Source organism: Nelumbo lutea, chromosome 1 (genome assembly GCF_056320005.1).
Source record: "Nelumbo lutea isolate HS-2025 chromosome 1, American lotus-T2T, whole genome shotgun sequence".
In the NCBI taxonomy this organism is placed as follows: Eukaryota; Viridiplantae; Streptophyta; class Magnoliopsida; order Proteales; family Nelumbonaceae; genus Nelumbo; species Nelumbo lutea.
Genome location: NC_142684.1, coordinates 181,811,651 through 181,826,390, shown reverse-complemented (window position 1 = coordinate 181,826,390; position 14,740 = coordinate 181,811,651). Strand labels below are relative to the sequence as shown.

General features: G+C 37.2%; 1 pseudogene; it reads right to left on the bottom strand.

The window, feature by feature from the left end:
- Window positions 1-1,764: 1,764 nt before the first annotated feature.
- LOC148879637 (uncharacterized) lies at window positions 1,765-2,389 on the bottom strand (annotated as a pseudogene).
- Window positions 2,390-14,740: the final 12,351 nt, after the last annotated feature.

The following is a 14,740-nucleotide window of genomic DNA, read 5'->3' as shown; positions in this document are numbered from 1 at the left end:
TTATTGTCCTCTTGACGGCTATGGATTTCTAGCAACTCATAGCTCCCTTTCTACTATTTTGTCATCTATAGATATCTCAAAGCCTTGTGGGTAGGCTATAGTAGTTAAGAATTAGAAAAATGCTATGGACTTTGGAATCCAAGATCTATTAAGAAATGATACATGGGAATTTGTTTCCTCTGAACTAGTTGCTTCCACTATTGGTAGCCATTGGGTATGATTTGTTAAGCTTAGGGGTGGCAATGAGTCGAGCTTTTCACGAGCTGCTCGAGCTCGACTCGACTCAATTATGAAACGAGCTGAGCTTGAGCCTACTAGAGCTCGGCTCATGAGGCTCGCTAGCCGGCTTAAATATATATATATATATATATATATATATATATATATATATATATATATATTTTGATTTTAATATATATAAATTATAGAAAATAATATATATATATATAATAAAAATATAATAATTCTTATTTTTTAATATCAAATAAAAAATAATTATATATATATATTTTTTATTTTTATAAAATATTTTTTTTTCAAAATTGAGCTAGAGCTTATGAGTTTTTGACTTGAGTCGAGCTCAAGCTCAAGGTTCTAGCTCGAACCGAGCTCGAGCCTTGTAGAACAGTCTCGAGCCAAGCTCGAGCCTTGTAGAATAGTCTCGATTCGAGCTCGAGCCTCGTACTATTCGACTCGGCTTGGCTCGATTTCACCCCTAGTTAAGCTAAATCTAGATGGTAGTTTGGATAGATATAAAGCCCGCATTGTTGCTTACGGGTACAAGGTATTAACTTATTCTCGTCATCATTGTTGTTAAGCAATGGGTTATTCACCAAATGGATGTAAAGAATGTCTTTTTTCATGGACATCTCTTTGATATAGTGTACATGAAGCCTCTTTTGGGATATTATGATGACCCTAATTTGGTCTACAAACTTAAGAAGTCCTTATAGTGACTTAAACAAACTCCAAGAGCTTGGTATGAGAGATTTCATGGGTTGTCATTGAAGAAAGATTTCAAAAAGTTCCTCAAATTATTCTCTCTTTACTTTGAAGCACCCTCAAGGCTTTACTCTTCTTCTGGTGTATGTCAATGGCATAGTTATTACCGGTGATGACTTGGAAAGGATCAATCTATTGAAGCAACTTCTTTGTCAATCCTTCGAGATGAAGGACCTTGGTCTAGTAACCTACTTTCTTAGTCTTAAGGTTACTCAAAGTGTTAGGGGAAATACTTTATCAACCAACGGAATCTATGCTAGTGATTTAATTAGGATGGCTAGTTGTGAGCATCGAAAAATGGCTCATTTGGGTTAAAATGGAGTCGCCACCCATTAGTTATGGAAATGGAAGTGATGGGACCTCCGAAAATGTTTTTCAAAAATATTTTGGTCTAATCGTGACTCCAAAGCCATGCACTAATTATAGACTTGGATGGGAGAGGGAAGGGGTTAGGCTCCCCTCTCCTAGGTCTAATAGGTGGGGCCCACATAAGATACCAAATAAGTGCAATCATAATTATTTAATTAAATGAAAACATGTACTTTTTTGTTTATTTTTATTATTTTTGTTTATCCTTTTCCATTATCATTATTGTTTTATCCCCTTTTTTTATTTTCTCCTTTTTTATTTCATTTTCCTAATTATTTATTTCATTATTTTCTTTGTTATTTTTTATATTATCTATTTACTATTATATTTTTAACTATTCCTCATATAACCACATTTGTGTATCCTACTCTCTCTCTCTCCCAACCCTTTTCATTATTTCTTGTAAGCGGCGATGGAGAGAAGGGATTTAAGACTCTTCACTGATGCTGGCAGGAATAACTCCGAGGAAGAGGAGAAGCCGAGTCGCTCCAGAGTCGAATCACTTATCGAGTCTGTCATGGCTAGGACTGACCCAGACACCACCAAAGACTGAACCAGGTGCGGATGCAACTCCGCTATTTTGAACGCCACCATCCCACCATAGCTGAACCCGACCACCGTACACCTCTCCACTCCAAGCTTCTTTGGTCCCTTCACCAGACACTCGGCCTGGAACGTTGGGGAACGGTCGCTGCTGTTGGTGATGGATCCACCGAAGAACAGAAGGTCGGGGACGTAGACGTTGTACTTCCTCGTTAACGCCCCCACCTGAAACTGCCACGTTACAATACCTTCCGCGTTGAACCCATGCACTAGAACCACAACAGGCTTCTACGCCTTCTTCTTCTTCTCCGACTGATCATTGACGCCTTCATCACTTTTCTTATTGAGTGTTTCTGATAGAACCCAGAAGTTCATGCTAGTTCCAGGCTCGATTTCCACAGTATGGGGCCTTAAGCCCTGCGAGCTTCATCAACCCATGCAACAATGGCTTCTGTGCTGCCACCAAGTTCACCATCTTTCTCTGAAGATTCTCACAAATTCTCTCCCTCCCCTCACATGCCGAATGGGAGAACGGCCACCTTAATTAAATTCGGAAGAAAAGTGTAGTAGGTTGGTGAAATCTTGAGATACGCACTTTTATCCAATTCGGAAAAATCGTTAGATGTGAAGTGTTGCTTGCACGAAATCTGACGTATGATCTGGGTTTCATAAGTAGCAGTAGTTAGACTCCACTTAAACCAGTGTGTTTCTCGGCATTGATCTGAATCCAATGATTCCCCGCCATTTCTCCTTCCCTTGTGGTTGGATCAACTGCACTAACTACCTTGACCATGTTTGTCCGTTATCTTAAGTCGTCGGTGGAGGGAGAGAGAGAGGTTTCCCGCCGGGCCGGAGTTGGCCAAAGTGACAACACATTCATACCTAACCATACATCCACCAGCGCCGCCGCCACTGTCTCTGCCTCCGCACACCTCCGGCAACGTTGCCGGAGACGGTGGCGGGCGGTGGCACTGATGAATGGAACGTAAGAGGTAGAAGATGAACAGTATTTTTCACTTAATTGATATTATTTTTTAAAAAATTAAGTTACCTTTTTATTGATATTAGGGACCAAAAAGTATAATCCCTTTATTTATTACATTTGGTTAATTATTTATCTCCCTCTTTTTACTCCTATTCTAAAATCAGCAGCTCGCTCTTTCCCTCCTCTCACTCACATAGAAACAATAATTCGCTTTTCTCCTTATCTGCGGATAAGTCGAAGCATCCTTGCCATGCTGTCATCCTTCTCTCATTTTACTTTTCCTTCTTTTTATTTCCCATCGGTTGTTATTATTTTTTATGTAGGGTTATTACAACCAGCTCCTCGCTGACAGTCCCCATTCTACAACAGAGCAACAAGAAGGTCCAGGATCCCTCCTCAAAGTTCAGTGGGGCTAAATCCAGCAGCCTTCTCGATTTAAGCACACCTATTCTATTGTGTTGAAACCTCCACAAAACACTGTGTTTACTGATACCACCAACTTACAGAAAGTTGTGAAACCCACATCCGAACAGATTCTAAATACAACCGATATCACAAACTTCTATAACGAAGTAAATAACAAAGGACACAATATAATCTGCAACTTGTCATCTTTCTTTTTTAATCAGGACTTAATATTCAATGAAACAGAAAAAGAAAATTCGATGAGACAAACTCACATCTGTATGCATAATCGACAGCATTATCAGAGACGAATGGTAACAAACAACACTTAACCGACTGATCTTCTTTCCTAAAAGTGACTAAGTAGATATCCTTTCGAAAACCAATCCACTCACAACAAGCGGAAAAGCTATGAAAGATCTGAATAGGCAACGGGAGATTACAGGAGCTGGTTCAGCATAACTTCAATTCTCGGCCAGATTCCGGTTGCAGCAAGTATACAAATGAACTTATGAAAATAAAATGAAGAAGAAAGAGACTAATGAGGGAGAACTTATTGCAATGTATGGCCTAAGAAAAACCGATGGGTAGAGGAAAATTACGTCTGCTGCAATTTCTGATAGTTGGCAGTCGAAGAGAGGAGATCCTCGGGGATTTGCGGTCGGGGATATTTATGGAGGCAAGAGTCGGCGTTCAAATGTTATCTATACTGGCTGGTTAATGACTGGAACTCGAGCAACCACAGCTACTGCCAACTCTATTCTGATGGGATGAAGATGAACGAACGCAGAGAGGTTGATGGAAGATGCAGAGAAGATGATCGTTGCTGCAAACTCTCTGCTTAACACCGCTGGTATCGCCCTCTCTCCTCGGCCGGTGAACAAAATAGAGGAGTGGTGAGTTAGGGAGCCGAAAAGCTAAAAACGAACAGTGTGGATGATGGAGGACATTATGATATGAGAAAATGGTGAGAAATCGCCAGAAAATTTAGTGAAGAACAATAAGGATTTCACCGCTGTAAGGTTTTCTCCATGATTGGTTCAATTTTAGAGGTCGAAGACGAGCTGAAGGTGTTGCCGGCCAGGGAAAATGAAAAGAGCAAGAGAAAGAAGAAGAAGAAGAACAAGGAGGGGAAGAAGATAGAGAGAAAGAAAGGAGGTGATAGAGAGATGAAGAGGATAAAGGTCGGAGGTGGAGGGCTACCGCCACTCTGGTTCGGTTCCGACGAAGAAGATGAATAGCCCCATCGAATTCGGCATCTCTCCCTCCAACGGAGAACCTTACATTATATTTATAAGTAGGGTTAATGACAATTCAGTAATTTTGGGGAACTTTGGGGGAATTTTAGTAATTTTGAAATATTTACCGTTAAATTGTGGTTCTTAATAGATTGCTGGGATTTTTGGGTAAAAAGTAGAGGGTTAAGCTAAGCGCATAATGGTTTTGCATGTACGCGTTAAAGAGATTTATCCAAATGAAATCTTTTTTGATAAACAAAAAATAGGGGTATTTTTGGTTGAAATTTGGCAAGGTTGGGTTTTTGAGCATTCTAGGTTGGTTGTAAGGCTTAGATTGGCCTAATTGGCCTGGATCCGGCATATTTAGAAGGGTAGTGATTTGATCAATCTAAGGCTTGAAATGAGATATTGGTAAGATTAAGAGACAAATAAATGTATTTTGGGCTGAAATTTCAAAGGGTAGGGTTTTTGATTATTTTGAGTTGATTGATAGGGTTAGATTGGCCCAACTGGATCAAGCAAATCTAGAAGGGTAGTGGTTCTACCAATCTAGGCTTCAAAATAAAATCTTGGTGCGATGATGGGGCAAGCAAACATATTTTGGGTTGAAACTTTATAGGTGGGTATTTTAGGGTGTCCTGGATCTGGTGGTAATATGTCTGATTGGTTCAAGGGGGATCAAGATCGTAGGAATTTGGCTCAACGTGAGGAATTAGAATGAAATCTTGGTTTGATGGAGGGGTAAGCAGGAGAATCTTGGGCTGAAACTTTATGGGCAGGTGTTTTGGTGTGCCTAGGGCTTGATCATTCGGTCTGATTGGCTCTAATGTGTTTGGATTAAGGGGATCTAGGTTATGCATGTTTTAAGGCAATGAAAGGGGTCAAAATGGAATTTTCATTTGATGAAAGGGTAAACAAAGGATTTTTTAATTGAGATTTGTTGGGTAGATATTTTGGAAGATCCTGAGTTTGACAGTGGTGTTTGATTTGAGGATCAAGGTGTAGGAAGGGGTTAATCAGCGTTATTGGATTGGTATCAAGTATATGTAATGGTGGATTTGATGGATTTTAGGTTGAAATTCAGGTTTATTGGAGTTTTAGGTGTTTTAGAATGATTATAAGCGCTTGGTTGGGAATTTGGGGTGAATTGGCGTTCAGGCGATTGAGCAAAAATCAGGTGCTAACACTAGTTTCTTTGATTTGAGGTAGGTTGACAACCCATTACAACTCAACTTAAAGCTCAATAAGGATGATGGACAACTTCTTCTTGATGCCACCTAATATCATCAACTTGTTGGTAGTTTGATCTACCTTACCATGACCACTAGATATATCCTATTACGTACAAATAATCAATGCATTTGTATATGTTCCTTTGTCAACTTCATTTCTTAACATTTCTCTGAAATATTAGATATGTTATATGAACATTGCCTCTTATTCTCATCCTCCTCATCCCCCTAGTTAACTATTTATGCTAATGTTGATTGGACTAGTTGCCCTAGCAATAGACATACCACCATTGGATGGTGTTTTCTTAGGTGATTCTTTTATTTTTTATTTTTTGGAAGTGCAAGAATTAGTAGATGGTCTCAAAGTCATATATTGGAACTGAATATCGTGCCATGTCAACTGTTTGGAGTGAGCTCGTTTGGCTTAAGGCTCTTTTCCATGTCCTAGAAAAATCATGTTTCTCTCTTGTTTCCTCTTTATTTCAACTATAACTAACACCTCCTACCTCAAATTTCTCTTATAAGGTGAGGACCATATCATCTTGTTTCCTATCTCTCTCCCAAACTAATAACAATCCTCCTATTTCTACTTAATTTCATATATAGCAAGGCCCCATCATTTTATTTCTCATAAACAAAATATACTACTTAAAAAAGTATGAATGGCCTCAAGAATATTTCTGGAATTTTCTAAGGACAATATTTACCCCTCCATATTTAAATTTAATGATAAAAAATAAGGGCAAATAGGGTAATTGGTTCTTGATATTAAATGAGTTAAAAGAGGTAATTTAAAGATATTCAATGCATTCAATCCCCTCCCATTAAATCCAACATTTAAGTTATTAACTTGCATTCATGTTCATTGAATCATATATTTAAGTCATTTTTATTTCTTCTCATCATTAAGTTCTATTATTTAAATCCATACTTAATAAATTGATAATTCCAATAACATAAATGCTTATACCTTTAAAATCTACCTAGCAAAAATAGTGTTTTCATCTAAGAGGTGGTAAGAAATTAAATCATTTTAGGTCAAATGGGTTAATCCATGTTGCCACGATTAAATAATAAAATGAAAAAAAATAGAAATTAAAAAATTGGGAACATTTTTAACATATATATTAAACAATAATAAGTATGTTAAATAAGAAATGTTTTTATTAATGAAGAAAATGGAATATAAAATTTTAAACCAATTGGAAATAAAAATATTTTCCTATTCTCTCTCATTAAATCCTATATTTAAAATATACTTTTCTCATTATTAAATTCTTGTAACTAAATCCACAATATTAATTTTAATAGTATAAAAATAAATATTTTGAAAAGTAATTTGAAAACAAAACCATTTTCTTCCCTCTTGGTGTTGGGCAAGCAATTTGACCATTTGGGGTCAAATGGATTAATAAATAATGTCATAATTAAATAATAAAAAATAAATAAATAACTATGAAACGTAAGAAGTGTTTTTATTAATGATGAAAATGGAAAGCCAATTTCAAAATTTACCTAGAAATTAAATGATGTTAGAATCAAATAATAAAATTTTTCATAATAGAAAATATAAAGAATCACAAAAAAGAAAAAGATAAGAGAAAATTTTGGGCACATATCTAATGTTATATATTTAAAAATAAATAAAATATTGGGTACATATCTAATATTGTACATTCATTATATTGAACAAAAATAAGTTTTATACATAAGAAATAATTTTATCAATGATAGAAATGTAATGCAAAGTTTAATGTCAACCTAGAAATCAAACAAATTTTATTTTAGATGGTGGGTTAGTGGTTTGAGTAAAATGAAACCATAGACAAACAAAAGTTAAGTGTGATAAGTAAAAATATTTTATATAATGTAAATGAAATATATATTTAAAGGGAAAATTATAGTCAAAGATGGTTGTACACTTAAAATTAGGTTGCATGTTAATCCAGAAACCAACCAAACTCTGAAATCCGGCTCTACATTTCAAATAATAAAATCCCCCACCATGTCATCAAAGGCTTATGTGGCTATTGCCAACATGGGACTCTTATTCCATGTTAGACACAGTAGAAAACCTACATCTAAAATAGGTTTTCAGTTTCTCTCCCACTCCCTCTGTCTCTCGATCTCCCTCCCTTCTCTCACTTTTACAGTCATCTCTCGACCTCCTACTCCCTATGTCTCTCCCACTCTCTCTGCTTCAGTCTATAGCCAAATCAAAATCTCTCTCTTTCTCTCTCTCTCTCTCTATTGTTCTCCCTCAATTTTTCTCATTCTTCCCCCTCACTCTCCCTCTCGATCAAAATCTCCTTATCCCTTAATTGCTATTGTTCTCCAGTTGGTGTAAATTTCATAGCCAAGAGTTTCTTATGAATTTTATTAGTTTGGTATAATAAATTTTGAACCATACCAAGTTGGTCTCATGTTATTTTATATGATCTGATTAATACCATATAAGAGTATAAGAAAATAAGGAAATAAAAAAATGAGAGAGGGAGATGGAGAATGATAGAAATTAAGGGAGAAGGAGAAATCAATTGAGAAAGAGAATGGGAGAGATTGAGGGAGAACAATTGGTAGAGAGAGAGAATGAGAGAAATTGATATAGAGAACATAAATACAGAAACCAAAAACCGTTTTTATTTATTTTCAAATCACATAATCGTTGAGCAGATAAAGATGACTGTGAGTGAAAGAGTGTGAGGGAGATTGAGAGAGAGAGAAAAACTAAAAACCCTTTTTTTATTTTCCAATCACACAACATTAGAGGGCAACTTTAGTATAAGCTTTTTATTGTGTCCAATATGGATTAAGAGTCCCATGTTGGCAATAGCCACATAACCCTTCGATGACATGGCAAGGGTTTTTATAACTTGAAATGTAGAGCCGTTTGTTAGAGTTTTGTTGGTTTATGAACCAGCTTGTAAGCAAATTTTAAATGTACATCCGGCTTCGACTATAATTTCCCTAATTTAAAACTAATCCAAAAGTAATGCTATTTCTTATCTAGATGGTGGGTCAATGATCCAACTTAAAAAAAACACGTAATGTCATAATTCAATAATAAATATTTAAGTTTATTTTTAATCATATTGTTACCTTTTTTAATTTACAATTTCTATCTTAACTATGATATATCTAAAATTCAAGTAATTAATATAAAGAAAAATTTCTCACATGCAACACATCTGCTTAATCACTAGTAGGATAAAGTCAAATATGAAGCAAATGAAAACTACATTCATTCTATTTGAAATCCCATGCATTTGCACCAATGCAAAATGAAATTTGCATTGCCAATGAGCGATGGACATGGTATGTCTCGAAACAATTCCGTCAACCTGAGCTTTGTTGTGTGATCATTGCCTATAAAGTGAACTTTGATGGAGAGGTTAAATGATGCAAAGTGAACTTTGATCACTGATGTGTGGCTCATTGTGACACTAGCAAGTGCACTAGCCGTTCAAGTAATAAAGTAGTGAGTGAAGTATCGTTCCCACGAGGATTTAGGAAACAATTACCAATACTAAATTGAACATTTCTTATCTGATCAACAAATAAATCAAAACTCTAATGAAAGCTAAGAAATCCTAAATTAAAATCTATCTAAATCATTGGCCCAATTGCCTTCAATTCAGGTTAGAAGAGTAAGCAGTAAATGTCAATCTCAGAATTCAGCAATCTATCAATTTGGATCATTTGAATGAATCATGATTGAGCCTTGGTTTGGTGAAACCCCAAGGTCATGAACAGCCTCTCTCAAGCGCATGTTCATCCTATGCATGAGTGACGGTTCTTCTATCTCTAGCAAGAATCTAATCCCCATGCATGCATTTCTTCAAACACTTCTAAGGCATCAATTCAAATCTGAATTGATCACCAACTGAATTGTGCAAGTTATCTCTAACCTTGCACTCAATTCAGTTCTTGAATAGTAGATCTGAATTCCTAGAATCTCTCTCAAGCACTCTAGGAATTCCAAGCTGTAGATTAATTCGCCCAATCTGAAAATTGCAGATCTGAATTCTCTTTCAAGCAATTCAGATCTTGCAATCTCAGATCTGAGAATTCAGATCTGAGTTTTGAAGGTTAGTTGGCCGAATTACTCTACAATAACACCCTTATTCAAGAAACTTCAAGTATAATTCATGACCATTTAAATGAATAAAAAAGATTTAGATTGCTGAACTGAAATTTTACAAGCTGAATACATCAAGGAAGAATGGAAACAAGGAGAAAGAAGAAAGAAAATATAACTAAGAAACTGAATTCAAATCAAAAGAGAATGAAACTACAAATGATTTATTACAAAAGATCTTTGAATCACAAACCCTCAATTCGAACTCACCTTCTTCTTCTAGCTTGCTTGTCTTGAACTTCCTTCAGCCCTTCTTCTTCTTCTTCCTTGCGCCTAGCCTTCTTCTCTTCTCTTCTCTCAAGGTGGCCGAACCTCTAAGAGTGGGAGAGGCCTCCTTATATAGTTTTTCAAGGGGGCTCTTGCCCCTTCTTGAAGCCTCTAGAATGGGGTGTATTACACCCCTCATGAACCTTCTAGAGTGCTCCCTCCTTCTCTTCAAGAAACTCCTAGAAGTTGCCGCCCCTAGCTCCCTTTGGGCTGCTATTTGGGCTACAACTTAGCTTGCTTTTGAGCTCATGTGGGCTACACTCTAGGCTGTTATTTGGGCTAAAAATGGGCCTTCCTTGCTGTGCCGAATTCTCCTCATAGCTAGGCTTTATTTTCTTGGGTTTTCTCAAGGAATTCACTTGCTCTTTTTGGGCCGAAGTGCTCTCTCTTACTTCCACGACCGGGCTGGACTGAAATTGGTCTTTTTGAACCTTCTTTTCTTGCCTTTTTCCTTCATTTTCTTGGATTGATTATCCCTGAACCTATTCTTAGCATTAAGCTAAATTAAGGCAAAAATTAATAAAACCGGCATAAAAATCCATGCTAAAGTCCTCAAAAATTATAGATAAATTGTAAGTTCATCAAATACCCCCACACTTAAGCTTTTACTTGTCCTCAAGCAAAGACATCAGCCATAAACTTAACATTCCTCCCTTCTGTTCTCACCATTTACCTGGTGAACTTTTTAAGATAGAAATGCATTGAGTAGTCGGGGAACTTTTGTAAGTGCTCAATTCTTATTCTTGTAAATTACCATTTAAGATATGTATCAGATCCGAGGAAAGGAGAATATGAATTTCATCATAGTCTAGCCTTCACTCCTAATTCATATATAAATCAGCTCCTTAATTGTCAAGGTTAATAATCAAATTTCACTAAGTTTCACATCTGTAACTAAATCTCAATGAGAGTTCAACTTTAGAATGCCCCTTTGAACCTCGGTTGTCACCACAATTACTAAGGGTGAGTGCATTTTATGCTCCATCTCACACTTTTCTCTTTTTTTTTTTTTTTTTTTTTTTTTTTTTTTTTTTTTTTTTTTTTTTTGGTGTGAGTGCATCTTATGCTCCATCTCACACTGGTCACTTGCTTGAGGTAGGTAAATAGGACTCATGTTCTAAGCTGCTAGTTTTACTATTCAGCTCAGAATTGCGGAGTCAATTTGGGTTTTGTCCTTCTTTTGCAATTATTGAACCTCAAGAATTAGCACTTCAGATGTGCACTAGCTTTCTTGACCATTAACAATGAAATCAAGGGCTTCCATACACATGAAGGAAGTTAGGGCTAGTCATGCTGAAAGGCATATTCAACTCCCCTTTTCTCCTGCATATATCAAATTGGGTCATTCACAAGAATAAAAACTTAACAAGTACATCAGTCTCCCTCAACTCATTGAATTCTTTCTTAAAAAAAATCATCAAATAAATAGTAATGAACTTGAGGGGTTCCAGTCTTTTTTTTTTTTGTGATGTCATTGCCTGCATATGTGTGTTGGGGTGCATGAGGTGCATGGTTTCAACCCCCATACCCTAGCCTCGGGCTCACTCCCCCACACTTGAGATGAACATTGTCCTCAATGTTCGTAGTGTTAGGGAGTCACACTTGCTAGAGCAAACTGAAGAAAAAAATGATGAACTGAGTCCTTAAAGAATTGGAATTTTGAGAAAAAGATCTTTATTTTACTAACTAATATTCTAAAAAGATAAATGACAAAAAGATTCCTTAACTTGTTCATGAGCAAGCATAAGAGATTATTGGTTATCTAGATAAACAGTGGATGGAGGGGGTACAGTACTGCCCATTAAATATGGTTTCAGGCGCTGACCATTTACTTTAAACGTGCCCTGAACCGGGTGGGTGAGTTCTATAGCCCCATGGGGAAAAACCTGTGAAATGGTAAAGGGTCAAGACCACCTGGATCTCAACTTACCTGGAAACAAGCGGAGACGGGAATTATATAACAATACCTGTTGGCCTACATAAAAGTCCCGTCTCAGCAAGTTCTTATCATGCCAGTTTTTTATTCTTTCTTTATAAACTTTGGCATTCTCATAGGTGGTAAGTCTGAATTCATCCAATTCATTCAATTGCAACCGCCTTTTAGCCCCTGTGGCCTGAATGTCAAAATTTAAGAATTTAAGAGCCCAATAGGCCTTGTGTTCCAATTCAACTGGTAAATGGCATGCTTTACCAAAAACCAATCTGTAGGGGGACATGCCAATGGGTGTCTTAAATGCAGTTCTGTATGCCCATAATGCATCATCTAATTTGATGGACCAATCTTTTCTGGCGGATGCTACGGTCTTTTCCAGAATTCTTTTGAGTTCCCTGTTAGCCAACTCCACTTGGCCACTGGTTTGAGGGTGATAAGGGGTAGCTAATTTATGTGTAATTCCATATTTCTGCATTAACCTCTCAAATTGGCTATTGCAGAAGTGAGTTCCTCTATCACTAATTATAGCTCGCGGAGTGCCAAATCGGGAGAATAGCTTCTTTAGGAAGTGTACCACCCTTCTTGAGTCATTTGTGGGTAAAGCCATGGCTTCTACCCATTTGGATACATAGTCAACTGCAACGAGGATGTACTTATTCCCAAAAGAATTCGGGAAAGGTCCCATGAAATCTATACCCCAAACATCAAAGATTTCACAGATTAAAATATTGGAAAGGGGCATTTCATTCCGTCGGGAAATGTTTCTCGATCTTTGGCATTTGTCACATGTGGATACATACCGATGGGCATCTTTGAAGAGTGTGGGCTAATAAAAACCTGATTGCAAAACCTTGGCTGCAGTGCGACTAGCTCCAAAATGACCTCCTGCTTCTTTATCATGGCAAAATTGGAGTACCGACTCCATCTCCTCCTCGGGGACACATCTCCTTATGATCTGATCTGCACACAATTTATACAAAAAGGGTTCCTCCCACAGATAGTATTTTACATCAGAAAAGAATTTCTTTTTCTGTTGATATGAAAGGTTAGGAGGAAGGACTTGTGCAGCTAGATAATTAGCAAAATCAGCATACCAAGGATATGAGTATTTCTGTATTGAGTACAACTGCTCATCCGGAAATTCTTCTCGAATGTTGCTGGTTACCTCCTCTTTTGAGCTTACCGTGTCCAACCGGGAGAGATGGTCAGCAGCCAGGTTTGCAGCACCCTTCAGGTCTCTAATCTCAATGTCAAATTCTTGCAATAAAAGGATCCACCTGATCAGTCTTGGTTTTGAGTTTTGCTTGGTAAGCAAGTGCCTTAATGCCGAGTGATCTGTGTGGACAACAACCTTGGATAATATCAGATATGAACGAAACTTATCAAGTGCAAATATTACTGCTAGCAGCTCCTTTTCTGTGGTGGTGTAATTGAGTTGCGGTCCAGTCAAGGTTCTGCTAGCATAGTAAATTGGCTGAAAATGTTTGTTCATTCTTTGTCCTAAAACAACTCCTATACCAAAATCACTCGCATCACACATCAATTCAAATGGGATGGTCCAATCTGGTGCTACCATGATAGGTGCATGGATCAATTTGTCTTTCAAGATGTTGAAAGCATGAAGACATTCAGTTGAAAATTCAAAAGGCACTTCTTTCTGAAGCAAGGTAGATAATGGCTTGGAAATTTTTGAAAAATCTTTAATAAACCTTCTATAGAATCCGACATGTCCTAAGAAACTTCTCAAAGAACGAACAGATGTTGGGGTTGGCAATTTTTCAATTGCCTCCACCTTGGCCTTGTCGACTTCTATACCTCTTTGAGAGATCTTGTGTCCAAGCACTATGCCTTCTTGCACCATAAAATGACATTTCTCCCAATTCAACACAAGATGTGTTTCTTTACATCTAGTAAGCACCTGTTCCAGATTATTCAGACATGCATCAAACGAAGAGCCAAAAACTGAAAAATCATCCATGAAGATCTGAATAAATTTTTCAACCATATCAGAAAATATAGACATCATACATTGCTGAAAGGTTGCTGGGGCATTGCATAACCCAAAGGGCATCCTTCGGTATGCAAAGGTTCCATATGGGCAAGTAAAAGTGGTCTTTTCTTGATCTTCTGGTGCAATTGGTATCTGGTTATACCCTGAATATCCATCCAAGAAACAATAATACTCATGCCCGGCTAGCCTCTCCAACATTTGATCCATAAATGGGAGAGGGAAATGGTCCTTCTGGGTGGCTTCATTTAATTTTCTATAGTCAATACACACACGCCATCCGGTAACGGTTCTAGTAGGGATGAGTTCATTTTTCTCGTTTGGAACAATAGTCGTACCCCCTTTTTTGGGCACAACTTGCACAGGGCTTACCCAAGAACTATCAGAAATAGGATAAATGATCCCAGCATCTAACAACTTAATTATTTCAGCCTTTACCACTTCTTTCATGTTGGGGTTCAGGCGCCTTTGGGGCTGAACGGAAGGCTTGCTGTCCTCTTCCATCAAAATTTTGTGAGTGCAGATTGATGGATTAATGCCTTTGATATCTTCTACCTTCCAAGCTATAGCATTTTTGTGTTCCCGCAGCACTCTTAATAATTTTTCTCTTTGTAAGGGAT